The sequence below is a fragment of the Ambystoma mexicanum genome, chromosome 6p (genome assembly GCF_040938575.1).
Source record: "Ambystoma mexicanum isolate Mex_15411 chromosome 6p, UKY_AmexF1_1, whole genome shotgun sequence".
NCBI lineage: Eukaryota > Metazoa > Chordata > Amphibia > Caudata > Ambystomatidae > Ambystoma > Ambystoma mexicanum.
The window spans coordinates 860,096,621-860,124,156 of NC_090935.1; the positions used below are offsets into that span (position 1 = coordinate 860,096,621).

Consider the following 27,536-nt stretch of genomic DNA (forward strand, 5'->3'; position numbering starts at 1 on the left):
GTCTCGTCTCGTCTCCAGCCTGGTTAGGCAAGCTATACTTCAGTCGCCCCAGCCCGCAACTCTGTGCAGTACCACAGAGGGACAAAAGGTACCACAGAGCCGAATGTGTCTCTTCCTTTACGGAGTTTAACAGATATTGATGGCAGGACGTGAAGGAAGGATGCTTTTACTTTAGCTTTCGCTGGCTTTCAGTCGGGAGGCAGATGTCCCCTTCTGCCGCGGGCAGATACAGAGCTGATTACATTATTGGGCGGGCAGTGGGCTGAGAGCAAAGGGGGGGAACGCGATCACTTGCTGGGCTGCGAGCCGGTGTTCACTCTTCCCTGGTGTTGGCTTCCGTATAGGGGGGAAAAAAAAAGTGTTTTTTACAGCAAAAATGGGGATTGGTGGGGGGGACCCACCCCCGAAAAAACAAAAAAAAATAATAAATTCGACCTTTTTTGTTTCCGGTCCTTTTGACTCAAAACTATTGTATTCGATCCTTTTGTTTTCGATCCTTTCACCTACCACCCTCTTCCCCTTTCTCCCTCACCGTCTATTGCAGCCCGACCCACGCACCCCTTTCTGATTCGAGCCAGGGCTGCAAAGGTGTACTTTATGGGGCCACGGTAGTGGGGGTGGGGGAGGCACAGAGTCCTCAGCTCCCGGCCGTTCTGCCTCTTGCCCCCACTCCTCACCTCCGTCAGAACTCTCAGCTGCTGCTGAGCCGTTCAATGTCCGCCTACAGCTCATTGAGAATCGGAACTCGACAGATCCTTTATGCCGCAGCTCGCTGATGCCGGGGGAAGCCTCAGGGCAGATGAGCACTGAACCTCAGCCGCTGGGGTGTTCTACATCGTCGCCATGTCCGCTCATCTCCGTCCGGAGGTCGCCCCCTGTTGCCCTCCGGCGCATGTCGCCATTTTGTTCATGGAAGTGGCAGCAATTACACCAACGATATCCAGCGATCAGCCACCATTTCTGCTGCGGTTTTCCTCGTTGGGGCCGTTGCATGTTCGAGTGCCTGAGGATGTTAAAATGGGGAGAGATAAGTGACGTGGGACACCGATAATTCTTGATTCTGGCGTCCTGTCCCTGAGCTCACGGCAGACACGACCGCAGAGGGTGCTGCCTAGTCACCCCCCCTCGGACAACTTTTTAAAGTGGGGGCCCTGCTCATCTTCGAAAAATGCAAACTAACATTTTCCCTACAGGACAGGGAACAGTTCTGATACGCTCAGCTGTGACACTGCGTTAGTCACCCTATGAGAAAACAAAGGGATACGAGAGAGACCTAAATGCACTGTAACTAAAATGTTTAGCAGGTTGTTCCAAAAGCAGAATTTCAGGCCTTTATAATGTTTTTAACCGCTATGACTCTTCAGAGCGCTTGCCCTCTATGGTGAGCTGGGAACGGGACCTGGGAGTCGAAACAGGTGAAGAGTTATGGCATAGGATATGGAAATGGTGGGTCAGTGTACTACTGACAAGGAATACCAACTCAAGCTACGTTACAGGTGGTACTTCTAGGCTCCACCACTTTGCGCCCTCCTATCCGGTGACATGCTGAAGGAAATGTTCAGAGAGGGGTACTGTGAGGGGTCAGAAATACGAGAGGGACGCAAAGGTAAAGTTTTCTCAAAGTTTTCCATTTATTACATGAAAAAGGTTGGGTTAAATGCATATCTTTCCCTATCCAAACAAGGAGGTCACTGCCTAGCAAACTGGAACTGAAGAAAAATGACCTATCATCCAAAAAGTCTCTGACCCTCACCCTAATACACACAACAAAATTATACAAGGAATGCATGGCTAATTGTAGTTCAACAAAACAATGTATCAATTCAAACTTAAAGGTTTTAAAAAGTACTCCTTGTGACCAGGGTTGGGCTACCTTCCCCTGGATCAATTCAGGAGTACTTTGAGCACAGTTCAGATTCAACAAAGTTCTGTTCAAGGTAACACAACAAGTCTCTTCCATCCAATGCGTCTTTTCTCTCGACGCAGCAAATAGCTTTTCCCAAATATTTGGTCACAATTCAAAACAACTGGTGTTTTCGACAGTATCCTCCTTGGAAAGTTAAATGTCTTTCTTTCGTAGCACAGGTTCAAAACCCAAGTAATTGTTCTTTTCAGAATGTTCAACAATCATTAGCATGTCACAAGATAGCATAACAACTCCTCTTGGTGATGCCACAACTTGTCAAACAAATGAGAAGGTCAATAAGTTCTTTGATTCAACAAAGTTCTTTCCAACACACCGTTTTGCCACAAACCTACTTCTTCAAACTTTATTCTTCTGTAATGGGGCAGTTGTTGGCTAGAAAGCAGGTTCCCCTCCTGCCTCCCCTAGAAAACACGGAATTAAAGAATCAGAAAGAACACATTTGAAACTGCACTTTAAATTCTCCTGGAAAGGCAGCTGGCACAAAGAATAGTTAGCTTTGCTACACATGTAGGGACAGAGGAGGCATTGGCTTGCACAATTAGTGTGTCTTTTAAAATAGAATAGACTAGGTGACAGGTAAGCGTGTACCTAGGCTGAGGGACTCACAACACTAGTAGGGCAGAATATCTATAGGTTGGGACATGTTGCAGCGTACCCATATGGATAAATGTCATGTGCCAGGCATGCACCAGGCCAGTAGGCAGCAAATAAATGCATAGCTAATGTGTGTTGCAGAAGAAACCCAACGTGACAAAATGCCATTTTAAAAATTGCACCAGCAGAGAATTCAACCTTGCAACTTTAAGAAGGGCCCAGTTGGACACGAACAAATCAGGGAAAATGCTGTAGCCGGCTTGATGGTCACTAAGCCAAAGGAATGTCAATGGTGGCTGTTGCAGGAAGTGCACATGGCGAAGTAAGATATTATGTTCAGATAGTTGTGAGATAAATTGAGTTACAACTGTTTCAAGTTTATAACATCAAACTGTTTCAAGTTTATAACATCCCAAGAAATCAGAAGGAGGTGACAAATTAATGCATTGTGCCCGGCTAGGCATGACGGGAGGATGCAAGGAGCGGCTAAAGAAAAAACGATTAATTGCTGCAATTCAATCTTAACAGGGTAAGAGCAGGATGGTGATTACAGATTGCAAACAAGGCCTTGAGCATGGCATGGGAGGTAAACATGGGCTATTTGATTGAACTAAAATAAGGCGATGCACTAGTCTCTCCCGCTCGCTCACCTACATAAATGTGTCAGCATGCAGCCAGTTCATGGATAGTGTGACCGCACAATTAGCACATGTCTTTTTTCACCGCAGAAGTAAATCAGGGCCTACCAATTAATTTCCAGATATGATGAGGTACCACTTTCTTAGGGGACGGTTCATGGGTGGGGTCTTTAACTGACATTGTAGGGACCCTTCTGTACTATATAAACTCCTGCTGTCTGTTCAAACACTGCAGAATTCTGGAGTGAGAGCTTGGCTTTTATCTTGATTTTCCCCAGGATATAGCAATAAACTGGTTACCATGCATTTAGCACCACAACCACTCTGTGTTGTCTCTTTTTTTGACAAATGCCGGTTAGAGGGCAATTTGGCCTTTTCAGACCCTCTTATCACTTATTTCCTGGTATACTTGCCTGCAGGACTAACTGCTACGATCCTTTCCTGGTATACTCGCCTGCCAGGACTAACGGCTACGATCCCTTTCCTGGTATACTCGCCTGCCGGGAAGGAAAACTCCTACAACTACAGTTAAATATGGCGGCAATATTGATTCCAAGATTCTCCACACCAATGTCTCTTGGAAGGAGGGCTGAACAATAACTACCTTTTCTTGTAGTGTCTTGACTCTTGCTAATATGTGTTCCAGTATTCCCCAAACTGAGAACTTGATGTAGAAGAATTATTCTCAAAGTGTCACTTAACTATTTCTCGACTGGTGGCAGTTTGGGTTACAAGTTTCGCCCCAGTTGACATCCCAAAAAGGGAGTATTGCACCCTGGTCGCCTTTTTATGGTTTTGCAGTCTCTTGGCTGTTGGCAATGCAGGATATACATTTTCCCCACTGCACAACTCCTAAAGGGGAATTTATGCCTTTGTTTTATTGTGGTTTTCTCTCAGCCTCTTGGCTGTTGGCAATGCTGGTTAGAAGCTTGCCCCACTTGGATCACATGGGATGGCCGTCTCCTCCCATGTGATCTTCCACCCTGATATCACCACCATGGTTATGATCAGGTAGCGGCTGCTTTCCCCTGGACACATGGGAGAATTTATGCTGGGGTTTGGTGATGACTCTGCAGGATTCATCACAGAATCTACCCTCCCATCTGGTGGCTTTGCCTCAAGGATCATGTCTTTTGGAAGCAGGTCCATTCATATATTAGGTTGATGCTTAAGGTGGCTCTACTCTTCGATCCAGTGATCATTCTACTTGGGGATGGTAGTGATGGAATATATCCATTGACTGGCAACACATTGAAATTAATCACCCATCTCTTGCTTGCCGCCAAGATCTCTCTGGTCCAAAATTGGGAGTGTACCGAGGGCCTGATTATAGCAATGTGATGGGGCAAACTCTGGGATATTCTGGCCTCTGAAAAAGAAAATCACTGCATTGGCAGAGGGGAAATACTCCTCGTATGTTACAACCTGGCATCCTTTTATTCCTTATATACAGGATTATTACTATGGGGGTTAGACCGAGGAAGTATAAATGTCTGACATTGCTTAAGGAGGAGGTCCGAATTCCCCAGTTCTTCATTTGTCCAGTATATGGAATGGTTCGAACAGAGGTTCAAATCCCGGGCTCACGCTTAAAAACTGGTCCCCAGTATGAAGCGCGTTATAAAAACAATTATAATTATGATGTACTCGACCTGTGTTCATATTGTCTGAATATGTTACTCTTTTTCAAGATGCAATGCTGTAAACTTCCCACTTTGACATTTTGCTGTCTCTGAACCGTTACATCTACATAGCATGGTTACTTGCCTGGATGGCAATAATCCAATTTGTCGGAATAGAGAAATTTAGATGAAACATCCAACTTTAAGGAGGAGCATCTAATGTACTGAAAAGGGAATATACTACAGCATTATAAACCCCAAGGAATGTCCGTCATTAGCATTCTTATGGACAGAAACATGTTGGGTTGGGGCAGAATACTAGGATTATGTAACTGAAAGATATGATTAATTGATTTGTCCATTTGTTAGCAGACAGATCAGGTAGATTAACGTACTGATGTGATTTATAATTGGAGAAGTTTTGCAGCCTTCAGAACAACCTTTGGCGATTTCTAAATTGAACAGTTCTTGTTGTAGTTATGGTGAGCAACCTGATGTGATTTATGCTTGGTTAGCATATTATCTCTTCGATTTATGCTTTTCACAATGTGGAATTTTGTATATTTTTGTGTTTTATATGTATAAAACATGTGGATTTCAAATGTGTTCATGTAACTGCTTTTTCCTATTATTTATCTGCCCTTGTTTTTTTCTAGCTACTGTTATTTCACTCAATTAGTAGATATGGTGAATCACCTCCTCGATATTGGATTTTCCACAAAGTATTGATATGTCATGTGATCTAATAACATCTGTACAACACGGACAGGCCCTGCTGTGCCCATAACCCCATTAAACAAACAAGATTTACAAATCCATGAAAGTGCATGGTATCTGGAGGTGCCGTAAAACCATCGTCCAATTGGGGTGTTCTGAAAGGCTCCCCAACTCTGGCCGTGTGAATCCCCAGGCTTATCCACTGTGCAGAAATACCGGTTGGAGAGACAACCAACCGGATATCTCCTGTATACCTGGCATGACTGAGGGTCAGCAGAAGAAGTCACCCGCTCTGGTTTTTATTAAGTCCAATCACTGCAACGCCTAGAGGCCCAACTGCCATTTAATCAGCTGGTGAGGTGTGTGTGTGGAAAGCATGTGCTTCACACGCGACTGTGCCACTGTATGCACAGTGTGCACAGCTGGCAAGGTAGTCAAACCGGATGTGCAACTATTATTGCTGAATGGAGAAATGCTCTGAAAGCCTGAATGGGAATCTTAAGGTGTGCACAACTGGACCCTGCATCACCCCGAGGGTGCTGCCGCTGCTTACAAGATGCAGATCGCTTGCTGTGTGGAATTGCTGTGTTGCCGATTGAGGTGCTTCCGTGGGAAAGGCTGTATCCCAGTTGGTCTGGTGTATGCTCATTGAGCTTACTTAGGCTCCTCCCCTTTATGTGTATATTGTGGCAGCTTATCCTTTGCTGGGGACCCTAAAGGAAGGGTTAGATGGGGCTGGGCTGAAGAGGGTGTTCTGGGAGATGCAGCTGACCAGGGCGCTTGCATGGGGTTACTGAGGGCCATATGTGGGTGAGTCAGGTGGGGCTATAAGTCTTGAGGTATGGGCTGGAGTTACGGTCTCATTAGTGATGATGCAATGAGCTTTCATTTCTCTCACGTTGATGAGATTTCATTCCATTGAGGCGGTTTATGAACTGGCAGCCAATATTGCTTTCATATTGGCCATGGATCACTTCTAATTGTGTGGTGTGCGGCTCCGCTCTGGTTATACATAATCGGAATTGGTCAGTATATGCCATTTTCGGACTGCTATAGTCAAGTGCGGCAAGAAGCAGGGCCTCCTTGACTTCACCCAGAAAATATCTACTCATAGGCAGCAGGCATAGTGCATGGGTGGCAGTGCGAGACTAGTAAAAGTATCGAAGGATTCTCCGGCTGCAAATCTGTAGTTTGTGATATCGTAAATGAAGGCTTGGTGCACAGGCTCCAGAATAGCTAACCTGCTGGTGAGCGTGGACAATTTGTAGTACAGGCTAGAAAAGGAAAGTGGTGGGGTGAGGGTTGGTAAAAAAAAGGATCAACGCCATTGTGGATTGGGTGCCATGCAGCTTACCCAGGAAAAATTAGTGTTTGACATGAGAGGCATACAAGGGCAAAAATCAGGATCTGAGGCAAAAATCGCACAAGAGCAATGATAACTATTCTTGGGTTTACCACATCCACTGGGACAAGGTACCCTCTTTGCCGTCCGAAACCGAGCTCTCTACGCCTGTGCACATTGAGGATGACATTTACACATGCAGCTTTTTCCTAAAAAATCATCTGCATCGGCCACGTCACCAACACATCTCGCCACAATACACATCGAACACAGCCTTTTGGAATGCTGGTTATAATTCCGCAGATATCACTGGCAAAAATGCAATTCCGTTATAATCCAAACACACATACCATCATACACTAGCCCCCAGATGCATTTCCATTTTTACAACTGGAGGGCGACAGCACCCAGAATGCATGAGGCATATAATATGCATTGCACATAACACAGCCATTCTGATCTTGCTGGCTATAGTTGCCTGTGAATGAGCCCTTTCCTAGTCCGAAAGCACTGTTCAGCCTAAGCTGCCCTTTCCTTGCTACCTGTGGCTCCCCCTCGCTTCTGACAAAGTGCCAGGGACTGCAGCTTTTAGCTCATCAAACATAAAGTTACTTTGTGCTGCAGCAGCGCAACTGGGTTCTGCACGTTTCAACCTGGGCCCTTATTGTTTTTAGTGGATTCAGTAAATAGTACTGTAGCATTCTCAGATATGTGGAATGTGATCATAGAATGTGGAATCTAGAATGAAAGAATGCAGGACGCTTTGTCAGTTAAGAGGGAACCAAAGAAGACGACGGTGGGTTGTACAATAAAGGACTCTTCAAACCACTCACCTGCGCTGTGGGTCATTCACTGGCGATGAGGATCACCAGGGCTTTAAGTGGGGTAAGAAATCGAGGGGGGGGCCTCATTTGGGGGGGGGGGGCTCATTTGGGGGCGTGGCTTGTGGGGGGCGTGGCCTAAAACGTACGCAAATCGTAAGGTATGCACACACACATATATATGCATGTTATATATCTGTGTGCGTACCTTACTATGGTTTGTGTACTTTGCAAGCCATCTTTTCTAAACATAGAAATATTGCAGAGGCAGTTACTATGACTTACAGAAGTGGCAGCCAGGCACAGCATCGCTGTGGTTGGCTGCCACTTCTGTCAGATCGCCTGACTTCATGGCAGGCGCATCTCCCGTCGGGGCTGCTGCCGCAACGGGATAATGCATCCTGCCAATGTTGCGTGCAGTGGGACGGGGGCCCCGGCCCACTTAAAGCCCTGAGGATCACTACGGCGACCCCAATGAGTAGCCATGGTGTCTGGACCCACAGATACGTGTCGCTTCATTCTGCGGCTCACAACTCGTTGTGCTCGGCAGCATATGGGAGGAGCGCCTGCTACCTTTTTTTGAAATATGTGCAAGTAACTTGGGGTTGGTCACCCTGAGTTACCTGGGGGCAACCAGACATGGACTCCCTGCTCACTATGCTCAGAGAGGCACAGCTTCACCTCACTGATGAGGCCCAACAAGGCTGAAACGCGTGTATGGGGTTCCTGGTGGTACTCTTGTTCAGAGAGGAATTGCCATAGCATTTCGGTGCTGGACTGCCCATGTGGGCGGGACAAAGACTGATATGCAAATGGAAATGTCCCATCTGTGAAAGGTACAGTGAGCAAAAAGCGTGTGCTGCAAACTCATCTCAGAACAGGTTATCATGCCATGTTCATTCTGGCGAGGAGCGCCTGCTACCTTTTTTTGAAATATGGGTGAGCTGCGTATTGCCCTAAATGTGCGTGAGTGCTGATCGCGCTTCCCTCTGCAGGATATATTTCAGGGCGTTAAAGGGCTCCTCCAATTGAAGGTCGCCCATTGACGCGCGTGCAATCAAGGCACACGTAAAAAGTGAAGGAGAGCGAACCAGAGCGCGAGTGGCTGGTGCTGGATTACACGCACGCTGAAGGTAAAGCAACGGCCAGCAAGACCTAGTGAGGAAGGGAACTTGCTGCGTGCAAAAAAGTGCCGGCAGTTTAGTTACCAGGGTAACTGACAACAACGGTCGCAATTCAGAAGAGTAAAGGATGTGTACCGTTGCGCATGTGTGTTTTATTCTGCATTATTCATTTTGCACAGCCCGATTTATATCCAGCAACTCATGCTAGACTGCAGGATAAAGTAAAAGCACACCAGTGAATGCATCACCTCACATAAAAATATTTTTAACAATTATTTAGCGCTGCAAGCAAATTTTAAACTGAGATCTTCATCCTCAAAGGCAAACCTTTCAGTTAAAGCGGCACTATACTTTGAGACGTCCATAATTATCAGCTTTACCATATTGGAATGACTATGCAATGGGTGCCTCCTCCTAACTACTTCTTGGATGTTCAAGGGGAACCCAAAATACCCTGGAAAAGGTGGAAAAAGTGTTTTGATCACTACGTGCTTGTGGTGCATGGCTTGAATTTCTCTAGCGAAAGAAAATAAAAGTGTCTCTTGAAGCATTGCCTTGGGATCTATAGTCCAGAGTAATTTGAGAATTTACTACTACTATTAGAGGACGAGTCGGCAGGTCTTTCAGAATATGAGAACTGCATAAAAATGCTGGACAAACATGAGAAATCAGTAAGAATCATCTTACAGAGATACGACTTTTGCAAAAGGAAGCATAACAATAGAGAATCTGTAGAACAGTATATTACGGCTTTTAGGAGATTTGCAGCTTCATGTGAATTCAGTAGTACTTTAAATGAGAGACTACGGGACCCGTTTATGTTGGATTGTAGTGATGAGAAAATGAGAGAAGCCTTGTGGTCCAAAAGTAATCAAGTCTACTGGATAGGTCAGAGTAGCAAAAGAAGTAGAACATACCCACAAATGTGTGAAGGAATGAGAAAAAAGAGCAGAGTCTTATGTGAAGAGAACAGAAGATGCACAGTCATGGAGGTTTCAGTAGGACAACCAAGGAAATCTGACAAAAAGAAGAACAGTGTCAAGAATGAAAGTGTGAAAAGGAGATTTGGGAAGTACAAAGAGAAGATGACAGGAAGAGATGTTTCCGAAGTGACAGCTTGTCTCATTTTGTGAGTAGTTGCCCAGCCATCAAAGCTATGTGCAAAAAAATGCAACAGGACGAGAACATTTCACATCTTGTTGTAGAACCAAGAGTGAAAACATTGACTTTGTGGATGAATTGTGTGTGAGGACATGGAAAAATGCATGTGTCTCGTTGATGCTACAGCTGATGAAACTGCCATGATTCAAGATGACGCTGATCTTGAAAAGCCCATGTCTTTATTTAGATTGAAGGGGTGAACATTGGGATGGTGACAGATTCTGTAGCGAAGTATACTTAACTCCGAATTCTATCTTTGACACCAAGTTAAAAGAAATTATCTCTCTCTCTAGATAGTGAATATCATATCAGTGACATACAGAGGCAAAAGAATTGAGATAGATGGATGGTTTTGGGCAATTATGAGATTTAATGATAGGTCAGCCAAGGGGAAGGTTTATGTTTCAAGTTAGTCGCACCAGAAAAAGGCTGAAGATATAGCTTGATCCCAATGCCGAAGAGGCATTCTATGCGATAGAAGGTATGAATGATTTGTTGCAGCATATAATGTTCGAGAAGAGTTGGGTAATTTGAAAGGTTTCATGCAGAAGAATAGAATAAAGGCCAACTCTGTTCCAGTTGTACAAACACAGAGCTGTTCCTATGGCTATTAGGACCGCTGTAAAGGAAGAATTGGAAATTATGGAAAGCAAGGGGTGAGAGAGAATTGAGTCTTCCGTATGGGGTTCTCCATTAGTGGTGGTGCATACACCCAATGATAAGTTAAGGCTTTGCATGGATTTGAGATTTGTGAAATCAATGTGCGATACCCGACGGGCACGCTTTGCCCAACATAACTGAGATGCTAGGAACCATTAAGGGTGCGAGGAGTCATGAGTATCTTGGACTTGAAGTCAGCTCATCACCAAATTGTTCTGCACCCATCTTCCAGAAGTATCACAGCGTTTATTACTCCAGAGGGTCTGTTTCAATGAAGACCCTTTGGTTTGGTGTCTGCTGTGGCTGTATTTCAGTGTGTTATGCATCAACTATTTCATGACCTAAAGGGGGCCCTGTGTTTTCAGGATAATGTTTTGGTGTATGGATAGAGCTGTGATGAGCATGATATGAAACTGAGAAAGGCTCTCATTATTGCTGGCTTAACGTTGCATAGGGATAAATGCAAAATTAGTAAGACTGCCAACCAATATTTAGGACATGAGATTTCTGAACAAGATATTCATCCTAAACCCAATTTAGTGAACAATATTGTGAACTTTCCCAGGCCCCCAGACAAGGAAGAGATAGTATAATTCCTTGGCATGGCTGAATATTATGCCAAACTTGTACCAGGTCTGCAAAGCAAATACATTCACAAGGAATTTGGTTAAAAAGGTGAGAGATTTCAATGGAGTGAACACTGTGAAAAGAGTTTCAAGAGATCAAATGGGCATTGAGCAAAGCTCCCACATTAAGCAATTTTGTTCCCAGCAGGAAAGGTGTTTTAACAACTGGTGCTAGTAATCATGGATTAGGTGCTGTACCCTCCCAAAAGAGTAAAGGGAGTGTATGGTTGCTTTTGCATCCACGGTATTGAGGAATGCAGAAAAAACTACTCCACAATTGAAAAGGAATTGTTAGCTATCTAATGGGCAATTGAAAGGTTTTGTCCCTTTCTGTGGGGTGTGAAATGTACTATATGGTCAGACCACAAACCTTTGAAAGAGATTCTTACCACGAAGGGGTTGGATAAAGTTTCATCTAAGATTCTTAAGAGTTACAAGTTTGCAGGATTACAGCTGGGAGATAGAGTATCTGCCGGGTATAAAAAACAAGGCAGCGGATGGTCTCTCGAGATTGACAAATGTGGTTGAAGATGAAGAGACTAAGGAGGATAAAGAAGATCAAGTTATGAATGTCAGCCATTATGTAGTGACAGAGAGTGAATGGCCTGAAGTTATGCTAGCGGATACATTGCTGGTTGATGTCAAGGAAAGGCTTGAATGTGGAGTGAAGAGCAATGAGATTAGAAGAGGAGTAATTCTCGATGTTGCCAAACAGATCTTTGACGAACTTCTCGTTAAAGATGGGATGGTTTTGAGGGGAGACAAATTGTTTCCTCCCGTTGGAGTACGAGAGAAAATTGTAGAAATGGCACATGAAGGTCATCAGGGAATGACCAAAACAAAGCAATTAATAAGGCAGGACTATTGGTGGCCAGATATGGATTTGCAAGTTGAGTCATCTGAGATTGTGCAGTGTTTGAGGACACGGACACAGGTTTTGTCACGGGAGTGGAACCAATGACTTTGATGTCCATTCTATCTGTGCCTTGGAAACAAGTAGGTCTAGATATTGTGGGTCTAGTAAGAATTCGTGGAACATTTAAGTATTGCATTGTGTTGGTGGATATGCTTTCATATCGGGTAGACATTTCCTGGGTGCAAAATGTGTGTGCCAGAGATGATTTTACATTTCCGGATGAAATCTTTAGAGGGGAAGGCTACCCCTCTACCATCATAAAGGACAATGGTGTTCAACTTGTTTCTGAGGAAATTGAGGGATTTTTGAAAATGAATGGCATAACACATACAACCAGCTTGATTTATCACCCAGAAGCCAATGGTGTGGGTGGATGATTTAACAGGGTGATTAAGGACATCATCAGGTCTGCCATTTCGGAGGGGGTGATTGGAGAAAAGTCGCTGAAGACATAGTGGTGGCTTATAGGTTTACCCCTCATGCTTCCTCTGGAGTATCTCCTTTTGAAATGTTAAGGGGGCGAAAACTCAATACTATGGTTTGCCCGGTGTGGTTAGGCAGAGCATGCCAGAAGGACATTGACATGAATATGGTCAAGGAGAAGATTTGCAAGAAGCAGATATGCAATAAAGTTCATTTTGATGTTAGAAAAGCAACAAAGAAATGTGCAGTCAAAGAAGAGAATTGGGTACAGACAGAATTTCCACATAGCACACTGGAAAGTGGTTTGACTTGGTCAAAGTCGCTAGAGGTTATAAAAAGACTGCATGGTGCCATGAAGGTGGGGGATGGGCGAGTGTGGAATGTCTACGGAGTGTGCAGGTGTGTTGGAAGTCCTGTGGATTTGCAAGTTAGGAGAGAGATGTATAACCAAAATGTTCAAAGAGAAAACTGCATTACGGCATGACTGTAGTGTTCACAAAGAGAAGGATCTGTTAAAGCAGAGGGGACTGAGAGCTCGCCTCATACGTGGGTGTGGAAGACCCTTGTATCTGAAAGACTATTTTGAATAAACTCGCCCTGTGGTTGTATAAAATGCTCTTTCACAAATATTAGATGTTAGTATACTAATGTACTGCCATGTTAATTGGAATTTCCCAAATTGTATTCTTATACAGCATTAGTACTTTTGATTTTAGTAACATTATGTAGGTTGTAAATCGTTCTGTTTTGTAAAAAGAATTTTAGCATTGTGAAAAAAAGGTGATGTGTATCATTCTCTGATATATGGAATGTGATCATAGAATGGGGAATCTAGAATGTGGGGAAAGGATGCAGGACCGTCAGTTAAGAGGGTAACAAGGAAGACGACGGAGGGGTGAACAATAAAGGAGTCTTCAAACCACTGACATGTACCGTGGATCATTCAAGTACATTTTTGATACCTTTGGTATTTTTTATTGTTTTGAGATATTGAAGGCTTTTTATTGAATGTGGGTTTCTATGCAGCAGCTTGTGGGATGCTGATGAATGTGTGCAGTGTTTATTTTTATTTTTTCATTAGGTCTTGTTTTTATGAGATACAGACTCTCACAGATGCATTTCTGTTATAACCACTAAGTAGCTACCTGACCCAGAATGCAGGAGGAATATTGGTATGTGCAACACACAAATCGCAAGATAGCTTGCTCAGATTCTCAATTAACGCAACAGAGCTTTTCAGCTGAAGCTGCCCTCCCTCACCCGTTCTGTAACAATATATTGGGAGACCACGCTCAACCTCCCCAGCTCTCTCTCCCTCCCCTGTTGACCTACCTGACATACCAGCCTGCTGTAATAACTGGTTGCTTGGCTACCCCTCAGAGTCTTACTGGGTACCAGGCTCTTTCTTGATCAGTCACTCTTGCACAGCCTCCAGGCCTACCACACATTTAGGGACTATAACCCTTCAGTCCCTTGTTCTCCTAGCACTACCCAGAGCCACGCTGCACTATTTTTGCCTCCCCTCTGACCCTTGCACCCCCTGTCTTTCCCCTTCTAGTTCTCTCACTTGCATGATCTGAATGACACAAGGCAGAGTAATATCTTTTGTCCTCCCTCGGTCTTCCCTTCCTTGTCTTGTCGCACCTAGTAACACTTGTGTACAGGCACGTTATAAATGACTTATCATAACCTGGGAAGTCCCCCCGCCCCCATTAAGAGAGCCCTCGATATTCCATTTATTCTTGGTTCAGTTAGCCCCATATATGACTCAAAGCCACGCAGATCCCTCCCACTGTGCAAACAATTAACCAGGAATCAGGCAGGGGTATAGGCAGAACATATATTTATTTTTAATTTATGTTCAATAGATCTTTTAAGGGTTACACACACACTTCTATGTGGCAAAAAACAAAGCTTCAAAACACAAATAACTTTTCTTTTCGTAATAAACAGGCAACTAGAACTTGATAAAAGAGTGAAAACAAAGCCCAGTTTTGACTTTAGAACACATTTTATATACAGTCCTTTCAGGCACACTTAAAAATGCTTGCAGTTTTGAAAACACAGATTGGTAAAAATACATGTGGCAAATGGCACCCAGTTTCCTTTTCACCCAAAAGCAATGCAAATTCGTTTGGTTATCAGGTTCACTCACTAACTCAGGAGAGTGTACATTGTTCAATGAAAATTACACCAGTTTCACTTTGCGAAGCGCCTCTCCCCCAGCACCAAAAACCCAGGCATCAGCGATATGCACCACCTCTCTCTGTTTAAGACCAGGTCTAGGGAGTGGGGACAGTTAGGAATTCTGTTTGGGCCAAGGGCACCCCTTTTGTTTAAATACAATGTTTAAGGAGTGGTGACAAGTATACATTTCGTTTTGTGGCAAGGACACCCCAATTACTTTATGCAACCATAACTTAAATTCCGGTAGGAAAGAGGTTGGGGGTTTCGAACTCCAACAAACTCCCACTGCATCACTCTATATTGGAGCTAATTAAATTAATATACAGTCAAATCTGCTAAGGGTCTACACACATTTTTGTTCTTTTTTTCCATGCAAAGTTTATTGCCTCTGAATGTAGGCTTTGCCAAGTAAGGTCAGGCAGCTGTCTCTGGATTCACACAGGTGGATTGTAAGCAAGTCCTGGGAGATGTTTAGCAGCTCACCCTCAAAGATGGTTTTGTCAGGTCTTTCTGTTTCTCTTTTCCCTGTCTATCCCCGATGTCCATAGAGCAAGTGCTTTTTAACCCAAAGTCTCTCCCACAAAATATTAAGATCAGGTGGTGTCAACTTATTAGACTTGTGTAGTTCTCGCCCCTCCCAAGGTTCCACCCGTCTGCCTATGGGCCGGGGAGTTCCATGATTGAAGTGAAGTGGAGAGGCACACACCTATCATTTAAATTATTTTTGCTGTCAGCTTTTCCACTCAAAAGCCAAAACATAGCAAATGTTTGCAATTTACAGATAAACATTATAATAGAGATATAGTTAGTTGTGTTCCCCTCATCATGGCAGACTTAATGGCATGACTCCCATGGTTGCACATGCGAATGGTAGTTTTTCCCAATGTATTAAAATATGAGAACAGTCAGTATCTCGACATCTGAAATACAGCTACATGGTTCCCCAGGCTAACATCTCAGAGTTTCAGTTCATCATCATTTATGGGGAGCTGTGAGCACTTTTTAGCTTGGTACAAGATTTCTAAGATTCTGATGTCCATGAGGATTCCCCCAAATAACCACCTCGATAAGATCTTCAATTGGACACCTCAATGGCTTTTCTTGTCCTTAAGATGAAGAAAATCACCAAGATTTGGTCCCATGGGCAATCCAATGGCAAAATACATGATATATATTCCCCCGTTTTCTTACAATTAGTTTCATTTCCCATTAGCTCTGGTATTCCCATTGCCCTGAAACCACGTAATGCCACGGTCTGGGGGACTGTTGATTCAGTCTGCAATAAATAACTGACGCGCATCGACTAGGCCATTTGCCCTTCAAACAAATAGGCTTTCAGAGACAACAGAGCCACACAGATATGGCAATGTGGGAAGGGACATGGTAGATCTGCCCAGCAACCCAAAATAAATACATGTTTTCCTCTGGTTCAGAAGAGATTTACATGTGGTATCTGAAAAAAAACATTCCTTTCAAGGATTGCATTGGTTTCCCTGTGCGGCACTTTATTATTATTTCTTTTTTTTTTTTTTTAAAGGTGTCAAACGGAAAGCGAAAGGCTGCTGTTCATTTTGTTTGTTCAAAATGGGCATTTTTCATGTTATGTTATAATGTTCCCTGTGTTGCTTAATTTTTAGGGTGCACCACATTTTGATGTGTGGCAGTGTCAATGACAAATGCCACTTTTTGTCCCTCAACCAACAATGTGCCTTTTCCATCTTCTCATACTTCTTTGTGTCATTTTCAGCAAGACACATTTTCGCCCCTTTGGTGTGTTATGGTTTTTAGGCCTGTCATTTTTCTAGTGTGCTTTGCCATCCGAACAATGCATTTCAAATTGGAGGCCTAACCTGGCCTTTCCTTTGATGGGCTGGGGCTATCATTGCACCCCACAATGCACTTCTGATGAAATACTGAGACCTACTGTTCTGTGCCGCAGCCTTGCAATACCATCAGCAAGTATGCCCTATGCCAAGGGTTCCGTATTTCATTGTTACTGGCTTATGATTTGTTCATCTCCCAGCAGTAGTCATTAAACACATTTGAGATCTTAACATAAACAAACACACAAAACACACACAAATTAACATTGTTTTATGTTGATGAAGAGGACCTTGTTCTTAGTCTTAACCTTTACCTTTGGGGAAGACTGGCTTCTTGAGCGGTCTGGTCTCTACGGAGCAATCAGCGCCATTAACTGACCATGTCTGGTCAAATGCTGTGTTCAGATGTGAAACTGCAGGGCCGATCGTCCTTGGAATCTCTCCCTCTGTTCCATCAAGATGATCCCCACATTTCTTCTGTGTGATGCCCATGCAACCTGCGCATGGCAAACAAATCCTCCTCCCCCAAATGACCAGTGTTTTCATTGATTATGAGGTTACCCTCCCCTCCCCTGCTGCCATACCGTCCTCCACCCATTCACATCAGAGTATGGACTAGTGAAAAATCCACAGAAGCTGTGCCACAGCATACAGTCTTATTATTCAGGGCTCAGACTTTTCTTCTGACAATTCGGGCCTCCGGGACATTTGTACCACATGTACCCTTTCCCCCCATATTTACAGAGCGGCAATTGGCCAAACGTAACCTCACGACTCCCCTTCAACAAGATTGTATGATGAGTGAGTGTGTCTAAATTTGAATCTCTAGTCTCTGCGGTCATTATAACGAAACATGCCATTTCTTACGCCATTTCGATGCTTCTGGTCCATTCTCTTTAAATCTAATCTCTTTGCTAATGTCTACTGGGATTAAAGACTTGTTCATAAGCTATACTTTAACAGGAAGCTGCCTCAAAGCATGTCCAACATGTCTGGACTCCATTGATTACATCCAATGGGTAAAGGAACCCATTCATCGAGAAAGCCATATTCTAGACTGGGTAATTTATTTCACATCAATTGGAGGTCCTAATGCCGGTGTGTTCCCTTTGCCCATGGTCTAACCATCAGCTAGTTATGTTTACCATCTGCCCACCCAAAGTACCCACTTGTCTGAATAAATTACCCAGGACCCTGAAAAAATCTCGGGATTTCAGGAATGTATCAAGTACCAAATTTAAAGAACTGATTAAACCAAAACTACCCTGTCCAGAGTCATTCCAGAATGTTAGTACCCTGGTCGCTCATTTGTCAACTGCAATTAATTGGTCACCGAAGTAGTAGCACCTGAAGAAAATAAAAGTCATCAAACCTGAAACACTAAAAAAACGCCTGGTTTAGTGCAGTGCTTGCATCTAGACTACAGAAAAGTACCTGTGAAAGAAACTGTCGTAAAAATCCTACCACTGAAACGCATTCTAAATATAATCATTCTGTTAATAATTGCAAATAAATCAAGATACTTTGACCAAAGAATATGTAATGCCAAATCAAGATCTCGGGAACTATTCAAAGTCCTGAAACAAGTTGAAAGGAAAAGCACTACTCCTAATACCATCAAACAGGACTCTGGGCGGTGTCAATCAATCCAAGACGAGTTCTCAAAGTAAATTCTTGGTAATAAAAAGATTATCCAAATGAAACAGCAACTATCAGCAGAGACGAATACTGGTTCTTTTGACCCTTCTACTAACACATGTAAAACAGAGTTTAACTTTAAACAGTGCACAGAAACTGAGATATCAAGAATTGTGAACAACTTGAAATCTACCCTGTGTAGGGGCGATACCTATGTGTCCAGCTAACATCATTAAGGAATTCATGTCATTTCTCACTCCTTGGATCACAAGATGGTAAATTTATCATTTCTGGAGGGAGTGGTTCCTCAAAACCTTAAAGTCTGGATAACCCCCCTTTTGAAAAAGAGCTAATTGGACCCAGCTTTAGCCAAATACTATTGGCCTATAACAAATGTCCCTTTCTTCTCAAAATCCTGGATAAAGTGGCTTATCTCCAATTCCAGGAATTTGTGGAGCATAACAACATCTTGGGCTTGTACCAGTCTGACTTCCGGGCAATCCACAGGAACGAGACAGCCTTATTAGATCTGAAAACGACGCTGGCAGGTATTGTGGATGGAAGTCAACCAGCCTGGCTGATGCTTCTAGACCTCTCAGTGGCCTTTGACCTTGTTGACCACTCCGTTCTTGTTGACAGGTTATGGGACATAGCTGGCTGCGCTCAGAGGACTGCAGACTGGATTGCATCCTTTCTTAGCTTAGCCCTCGAATATCAAGAGTGGCAGTAGAGGATGTCCAGACAGGCCCCAATGTCATCAATGCTGGAGTACCACAAGACTCCTGCATTTGCCCATCTCTATTCAATGTCTATATACGACCTCTTTTTGACATTCTTGACCATCTGGGTGTCCAGTACACCAACTACGCTGATGATACCCAGGTGGTCTTTGAGCTATCTGGGGACTTTGCACAGGATTCCGCAAGTATCAATGCAGTCTATAGGGTTATTCAGTCATGGTTGATAGCCAATTCATTGGCTCTCAATGACAGCAAAACAGAACTACTTATAGGGGCTACCGACCAATGACTGAACAAACTTGACACCACCTATGGACGTTACAAGACTGCTGACTCCTCTATACAGATGTACATGTGTCAAAACACTGGGGGTCTATTTGGATTTGGCGCTTAATATGAAAGTCCATGTCTCCCACACTTGAGCAGCTTGTGGGTATGTGGTTAAACTGCTCAATCAGATTTGGCCCTACATTTCACTCGCAAATAGATCTATAGTGGCCTCAGCTCTGTTTAATTCAAAGGCATGATTATTGCAACAGCCTTCTGTCAGGTACCACCAAGACCAATATACAATCTACAGCTGGTTCAGAATGGAGCTGTTTGCGCTGTTTTTCGTCTATGGAAAAATGATCATGTCTCAAACTCAAGGAAGGTGCTGCACTGGTTACCTGTTGTACATTGGATCTCACATAGGATCATGTCCCGGACCTACAAATGCTCTTCTTCCAACGCCCCTGGCTATCTGAAGAAACAGCCGTCGATCGTCCAGCACGTTCGTTGCGCTCGGTAGATCTTGACAAATTCCAACAGCCTCGCTTTAAGCTGGCAAAATTCACAGGCTGTAGCTTCTCAGTGTGGGCACCAAGAGAATGGAACTCCCTCCCACTCACAATAAGGACTATCAATACACTTTCAGGATTTAAAAAAAAAAGCTTTGAAACCCCATCTCTTTGGTTTGATCCCTGGCTAATGTCTGACTTTCTCATGCTTACACTCTGCTTCTTACCCGTTACCCATTTTAGTTTGTATTGTCTGTTTGTGCGCCCTAAAGCCCATGGGCATGTGGTGCCATACAAGAAATAAAATAAATAAATAAAACCACACCTTTCAACCAAGGGATCATACAGAAACCTATAGACTGCAGTACACATTCCAGTAGCCATTTGTAAGATTCAAGCTTTCAGGTTTGGACCGCTTAGCCCAATGGAATAAAAGGTTCACATGCATTTCATCCGACAAGAAGGGCATCCCCAATACACATTGGGATATTGCAATCACAGTTAACACGGAGACCCCACCCCAAAAACATCTACAAAAGTAATTCCTAGCCAGACTCAAACTAATTTGCGCACGGCTCCCCTTTATTTGCCATAAACGGTCCTTGAATAGAGCAGGCCTCCAATTGCTTGCTAAAAGAAATCATTGCACCGATTGATTAAGCCACTGGAATTCATGTTTTTCTGACGTAGTGTGCCCAAACGGGGCTGAAAATCGAACTCCACAGTAATCACTGGTTTGAGCTATTGACAGAATGTTATTCGACACAGCAGTCACCAGAGGGGTTTCTTTTGGCCAACTAACATAACGTTTAATTAGTCCAACATTGTCTCTGGAAGCAACCTTTTCAAAACTATAAAAACTCTTCCCATTTCAACAAAGATTGCCCAGAAACTCTTCAAATGAGGCATCTCACCTCCTGGTTGTACTCCTAGAGTTCATGGATACTGCACAGATGCTTGCCTTTCTCATGCCACAAGAACCTCAAAATGACTTCGAAGCCATTCATCTTCTGAAAACAATAACACCCGCCTCATAATGTAACTTGTAATTGAACTGCCACAACGTCACAGTAGTTTGCGTACTCCAAAACCACCTGCTTGGAGCCCGGACCCTAAAATCCTGTTGACTTGTTGCAAGTCTGTATGTTTTTGTGCACAGCCTGAAGCATCAGGAGATTAGTCAGAGGTCGGGATGTCCATGATAAACTTGTTTAAAGCTCAGATGAGAATATTAGGATTCCTTGTATCCGCGTTCTCTTCACCTTCCAATGCAGACAATCTGCTTCTCCTCTATTAAAAGGAGTGAAACATGTCCTTTGTGCAGCAGAAACCAACTCCATCTTAAGTTCTATAGAGCTCACTTGCGAAGGCTAAAGTCATCTTTTTATCATCGGACCTGTTCCCCATCTTCGGGAGAGGGAAGAGGGGGGTGTGCTGCTTGGGAAAGTCAGATTTGCACGTGTGGTCTAGCACTTTCGCATCGATAACTTTGTTTGCCCTCCACAGTGTGTTGCATATCTGCATCATGTCTCCAGTATCGTACTGCAGGTGAATGGACAGAGGGGAAGGAAGCTTCCTCACCCTGCACCGTCTTTCAGTATTCCCGGTTGGCCTCTTTCCAGCATGACTGATCAATTAGTCCATCTTCCATCTGAACAACCAACTTGTGGCAGGGTTTGCGGAGACCCTCCCCCACGCCCCCCGTCCAAGTCATTTTCCCTGCAAACTAGTATACGCTTATTCCTGGGCCATGCCCCCTTTAGAAGGGCTGTAATGGATGCAGGGCTCTGGCTGAAGTCCTCTCCGGTTTCCACCCCCCACCTCTGAACACACTAATGATTTGAGGCAGCTCATTCCATACTTACATGATTTCACAAAGCACACTTCAGGAACCAAGAAATCCAGTACAGGACACAAAAGCAGCAGCAACAAGGAGGTGGGCTGGACGGCATTAGGTGCTGGATAGTTCCAACGCCACCCGATAGGCCCACTTCCACCGCTGCCGCTTTAGGATGTAGGCAGATCCCAGTGCAGGGTTTGGCCAGGAAGTGGACCAGTTCCCTTACAAGAGACCACACACGCATACTTTTGTTAATTTGATGCGCTGCGGGTAGCACTCAACCATGGTACCACCCGAAGGCCTCTGGTTTTACAATAGCGTTGAAAAGGCTACATATTGCATTGTGCACTGCCGGGTGAGACCCACACTTTCCCAGAAATAATCCCTTGTGGATCCCATGTCCCACAAGAGCCCATCCTTCTCTCAAGGGAGGCAGTGATATGTGCTAGAGGGGGAACTGTGAATACTGCCAGATCAGAGCAGCGAATCCCCAACAAATGAAAGGTATTGCAAAATGCAGGCTGAAATGGAATTTTAGAGCTATAGGAAAATAAGACCAGAAGAAGCTCCAGCAGAGTAGTTGTCCCCACATATGAAAACCAGACGTAAAGGTGGCGACATCAGTGTATCTAACAGCCCAACAAATGGTCTTCTGAAGTCAACAGGCTCGGCCATTAGATGTCATTGTCACAAAAATTGCCATATTTTCATAAACAAAAGCTATGACAACACCTTGATATCAATACCGGTGCATGTCTACTTGGCGCTGCCAATGCATTTTCGTTTAGGTCACTCACACCAAGAAAATGACTCATTGCACAGGAGTCCTTTCACGTACGAGGCGGCGTTTTAAGACCGAATGGCCTGAAAAGACCACACTGGCAGTGCCCTGCCCTGCAGATAGCTTATGAACAACCCGTGTGATGGCCAAGTCAAACTGTTAAAAAGCAGCCAGCTAGAAGGGAACTCGGATAATGAGTGGTGCCAGGATGTGAAGCAGGGGTTACACATCATTAATCAGCTCGGACTTTTAATCATCCAGCCTGCATGCCCCCTCAACAAAGAGGCTCGCCCTAAAATATTCAAGGGGCAGCACGATATGAAGCATGTTTTATTCAAGAAAGCCCCACTTGAAATGTAGTTCTTAATTATAAGAGTAAAATGAAACCCTAGTATAGTACTTATTCCAGATCTATTTTAAATGTGAGGCTGTGCTGTTTTGGAGGCAGTAATTCCTTTTCCAAAATGCTCACTTTTGAGCAGCCAAGTAAACAGAAATCATTTACTGACGTCGTATGGCAAGTAATTCGTGCAACGTAAACTACAAATCAACAATGTTCTCCGTGTAAATAAGTAGAATGCAACCTTGGGTGCTCGGACCCTCCATTTTGTGCTGCGTCACCCCGGTCCTTCCCACCCCCCAATTGATTTGTTTTCGGTCACTGAAGGTCGTGCATCTTTTACTGAGCACACAGGCTGGTGGTGGATTGCGTACTATGAACGGGGACGGGGTGGTGCAAGTTTAGATTTTTGGGTTAACTGCGTTTGTGCCATTTTGCTCCACTTGTACTGAACTGTGCAGGTGAATATCACACAGGCTGGTGGTAAATTGCATCACTTATTTTTCACTGGTTTCTCGATTTTTAAATGTGTAGTCAGTCCACGCGGGCACACAAACAAAGGCAACAGGAAAGAGCTATAAACTCAAATGACAATTAGAACAGGTCACCCAGCACAGATTTCTAACACGTGGGCCATTTACCACCAGCTGTGCAAGCCAACACAGAAATGCAATTCAAAATACTACCCAATTCAGTGCACGAGGAAGCTTGGCCAATGGAGTTCAGGGGGGTCCCACACATTTATTCAGCGACACATCCATCTAGAGAGTTATTTCTCCAATTTGAAAAGCCAACATAAGGGTCAAATTAACGGACGCATATAAAAATAATGCAATTGTACCCTGTATTTAACTCAGTGGCCAACTAATATATATGAGTAAATGTGCGCTAGCCGTTAGGGCCGGACAACAAGAAAATAACCTTTTGAATGTTTCACACCTGCGACTCTTCTACAGGACGTTGGAACTACGATCGAGTAAAAGGATAGTCGAGTTGGTTTTCTTTCGTTGTTCGTTACCAAGTTACAAAAGGAAACCATGACGCAGCAATATCAACAAATATGAATACTAAGGTCTCTCGTGTGACGTACTTGCAGCACTCCCCACCCTCCCAACCACCGCAGCAGTGCATTGTGAGTTAAATATGTTTAGAGCTCAAAAAGAAGATTCAGTTATTAAAAGGTGTGTTCCACTGGCTACATTATAACTTAGACAGGTGGGTTTGTGAAAAGCCAAGCAGCTGCAGCAATGTTTTACCCATGATACATGCAAAGAGTGGTGAAAAGGAGCCCAACTCCCTTCTCTTTCCTGCTACTGCTGTGAGGAACATCATTGAAGTCACCTACCTATCCTCTTCACAAGAACACACAAGGAAAAGAATGGAATTAGAATGTTTAGGTAAAGGACTTCGTTATACAAAAGCGCTAATTTGCGTGTTCATCAGGACAGCGGATAACGAGTAAGGCCCCATGACCTGTTCTTTGCGCTGAAACTGAAAGAAGATGGCCTCAGTCCAATCCCAAAGGCGATACACTAGGATTGCCATTTGGCGAGGATGTAGAAGCCCTGGCTTTTTTCATTTTTATTAATAGGATAAAATGATGCAGGCAATTCCATCTCTGAAAGGGTAATCTGCCAATCAGATTTCCCCTTCACAAACTCCATGCCAAAGCACAGTATACGCCTATGCCCTGCTGGATCAGTATCCTGATATTCAGCGCCTGCTCTACCAGTGGCATAGAGCAGGTTCAGAGTTCACAGGTGACCATCTGACACCTGCAGTGACAGCCAAGTCTCTACAGAAGAGGGACTGGGTTGAGGACATGCACCCCTATACCAAAAACATAGAATTATGAGTCAACTGTTCTGGTGGCAGATACATCGTTACATATAAGCCAGCCATACCAGAGTTATGGTATGGTGAATTATATTGCTCATACATATTACAGACACAGCAATTTGATATCACACCTGTCAGACCTGTGAGTCCAGCTCAGATATGAAAGGATTATGTATATACTTCCCAGACAAGGCTGTCCTTGCCTCTGCTAGTATCACTGTAGCCTTGGGGATTGCCTCTTTGATCCTTTTACGAGGGCAGGTACACCATCCCCAAAATACAGTCACTCCATGGGAAGATGGCCTGGGAACATGAATCAAAGAGCACACCCATTCACAAAAGGCTTAGCCTCACACCAGGGTGCTGCATATGTAAAGACCTTTGATTCCAATTTGGAACGGGAGGGCAGTGGGGTTAGTGTAGAAAGCGGGAGCTCTTTACAGTTGGTAGGTCCGACCATCTTGTTTCTCTCTACCTCCATTGTTCCTCGATGTCCCCTCCACTTCCTTCAGCCCAAAGCACTTTGAGTGTGATGTCAGAAGGCAAAGTCCACTTACTCCAAGAAGTGGGATTGGACTCCTAAGGCAGGCTAGCTTTAGTTCAAACACATATGGGCTCTCCTGTAAAGGAAGGCAACCTCCATTACTTCTTTGATTTACTTTTGGACTAAAACCCAAGGAAGAATTCATTAGATCTCTCCTGGTCGAGTACAGAGGTGAGCTCTGTACTCTAACCATCCCCCGGCTCCAGTGGGGGTGAACTGCTGCTGGAACAAGCCTGCCTCTCTGCCAGCCACAGCGGTACCCAGGACCTCACTGTGTGGGAGGGACACCTGCTGTTGTGGGCCAGCCTCTCCAGTGTGTGGCAGCATAAGAACAAGGACTGAAATGTACCCTTAAACACATAGTTTGGGACTCGGAGCAACTAGCGGGCCAAGAAGCATGTGTTTCTCCAGCCAAATTACGTTGAACCTGGATTCTAGCCTGTTTGATGCCTTAGAACATACAGGCCCTCTAGAGCTGCTTTTACGAGCTCAAACCGCTTGAATGAGTGTTTGAACCTGTTTGCTGCTGCACCACACTAGCCGAGCGCATTATTGCTCAACTTTAACTTGAAGCTCTTCAGGGTACCCGCCGCCCTCGAACCGCCCCTTTGAACTGCCAGCATCTTCACTGACAATCTTCACCAACAGCGGCACCAACCCTGAGGGATCCTTCGAAAGGCTACCTTCAAATTCCACACTGGAGTCGCTCGACAAACTGCATATCGAGTCATAAGCCTCTTTGCCGTCTAAACGACTGCAGAACTGAACCTGGTGGACCTCACAATCCTCACTTCTACGAGCCTAGCCTTCCAACAGCACAAGCTCCCATTCAAGCCTGCTCAACTTCCACTCCCTATATAGAACACGCTTGCTGTACCAGAACCAGTTTCCTGCTGCACCGTGGGCTGAGCATGTCATTGCCTCGGCTTGAGCTACAAGATCTTTATTGCATCTGCTGCTTTTGAACTGCAGCTTGTCCCGCCTACATCTTTGCTGCGGTTTGCCATCGCCAGTCGAAACAACCCTGTTGGATCATCAACCCTGACCGTTGAATGCTGTATGAAGTTGTTTGAACAATACTGAGCATCCAGTCTTCAGTATCATCAAGGGCTTTATGATCAGCAGCCCCTCTAATGCTTTATCGACCCGATTTAGTAAGAACTGTGCACCCAGTCGCCAGCATCTTCACAGTAGAACCACTATCGAGCCGACCTGGTAGCCATCACGACCTGCATTTCTTCAAGCATGGGCTTTGAAATGCAGCAAACGCTGTTCCCAGTCTAGAAGAATGCCACTGCTGCACTCCAACTTCATTCAAACGCACAAACTACAAGCCTGGTTCGATGCCGTTGAACCGCAAAGAACTACAAGAAGGTAGTAGCCCCCTTGGTCCAATTTTGGAACTAGAAACTGGTTAGGGCATTAATTATTTTTTGCATCCAAGAACATTCTTTTACAACAGTGTTTTTTTACTTGCCCTCCACCCCCGATTCATGACCTATAGTGCTACATCTGTCGATCTGTATATATTCTGTGTTCTTTCCTCAGGGGTGGGTTTTTGTTTTCTAATTAAGGATTTTTGCAGATGGTGAATTTCATTACAACATATCTATTTAAATATAGAGCCTTGATTGGGCATTCTCTTTATTTTAGACTGTTTTGTTACTGCTGTTTGCGTTACTACTGAATCACATTCACCCCAGTTTTGTGAGCTAGCCTTTCCTCTGCCCACATTACCACAACAGTGCCGGTTTTACCTTTATGATTGGGGTCACTCTTGGTTTGCAGCAGTTTGAGGGCAAAGTAGCTGCCTGAAGTCCCTATCCGAGCTTTTACTCCGGCACGGTAGAAGTCATTTCGTCATATACCCATTTACATATCGGTCCTGTCCCAACCACGAGGATTTTCCAGCATCAAAATGCCAGGAAATTCGCCTCTTGCAACCCAGCCACGCCTCTTCCTTGTTGGGCTTCATCGTCAAGGTATATCAAGAGGATTCCGAGTAAACCGCCGCCACCTTCCCGGCACATTGTCCTTTCGTCGTCCTGTGCCATTACAGAAGGAGAACAGCATATTCCAATCCTTCTAAAGCCGGATAACCAAAAAATCCTCGCTTATGTTCTGCAATAGTAGATCACCAGGGCACTTGCTGATTAAGACACACCAAGTGGCGGTGTGTTCTCTCACTGTCGTATAGCAGGGATTCGGGTCCTAACACTCCACAGCGCCGTCACCCCAGATCACCCCGCTGGCACAGGCACCTCAACAATTTGAGATTTAATTTACATAGAAGTAAAATTGTGGTTGAAAAACGGACGACTTAGTATTTATAGAAAGTGGACACATTCTACCCAAGTGCAGACAAAGTGGGAAATATGACAAAGGCTGGGTCTGCCATTGTTTTTGCAGAAAGTGTATGCTATATTACAATGGCACAAAGGCCTTGGCAGGAGT

The 27,536-nt window shown here is 44.3% G+C and overlaps 1 protein-coding gene across 1 annotated transcript in view; it reads right to left on the minus strand.

Moving 5' to 3' along the window:
* FBXL17 (F-box and leucine rich repeat protein 17) overlaps positions 1–27,536 on the minus strand; it is a 2,179,700-nt gene that overhangs the window by 1,880,627 nt on the left and 271,537 nt on the right. The gene's annotated exons all lie outside the window — the stretch shown is intronic.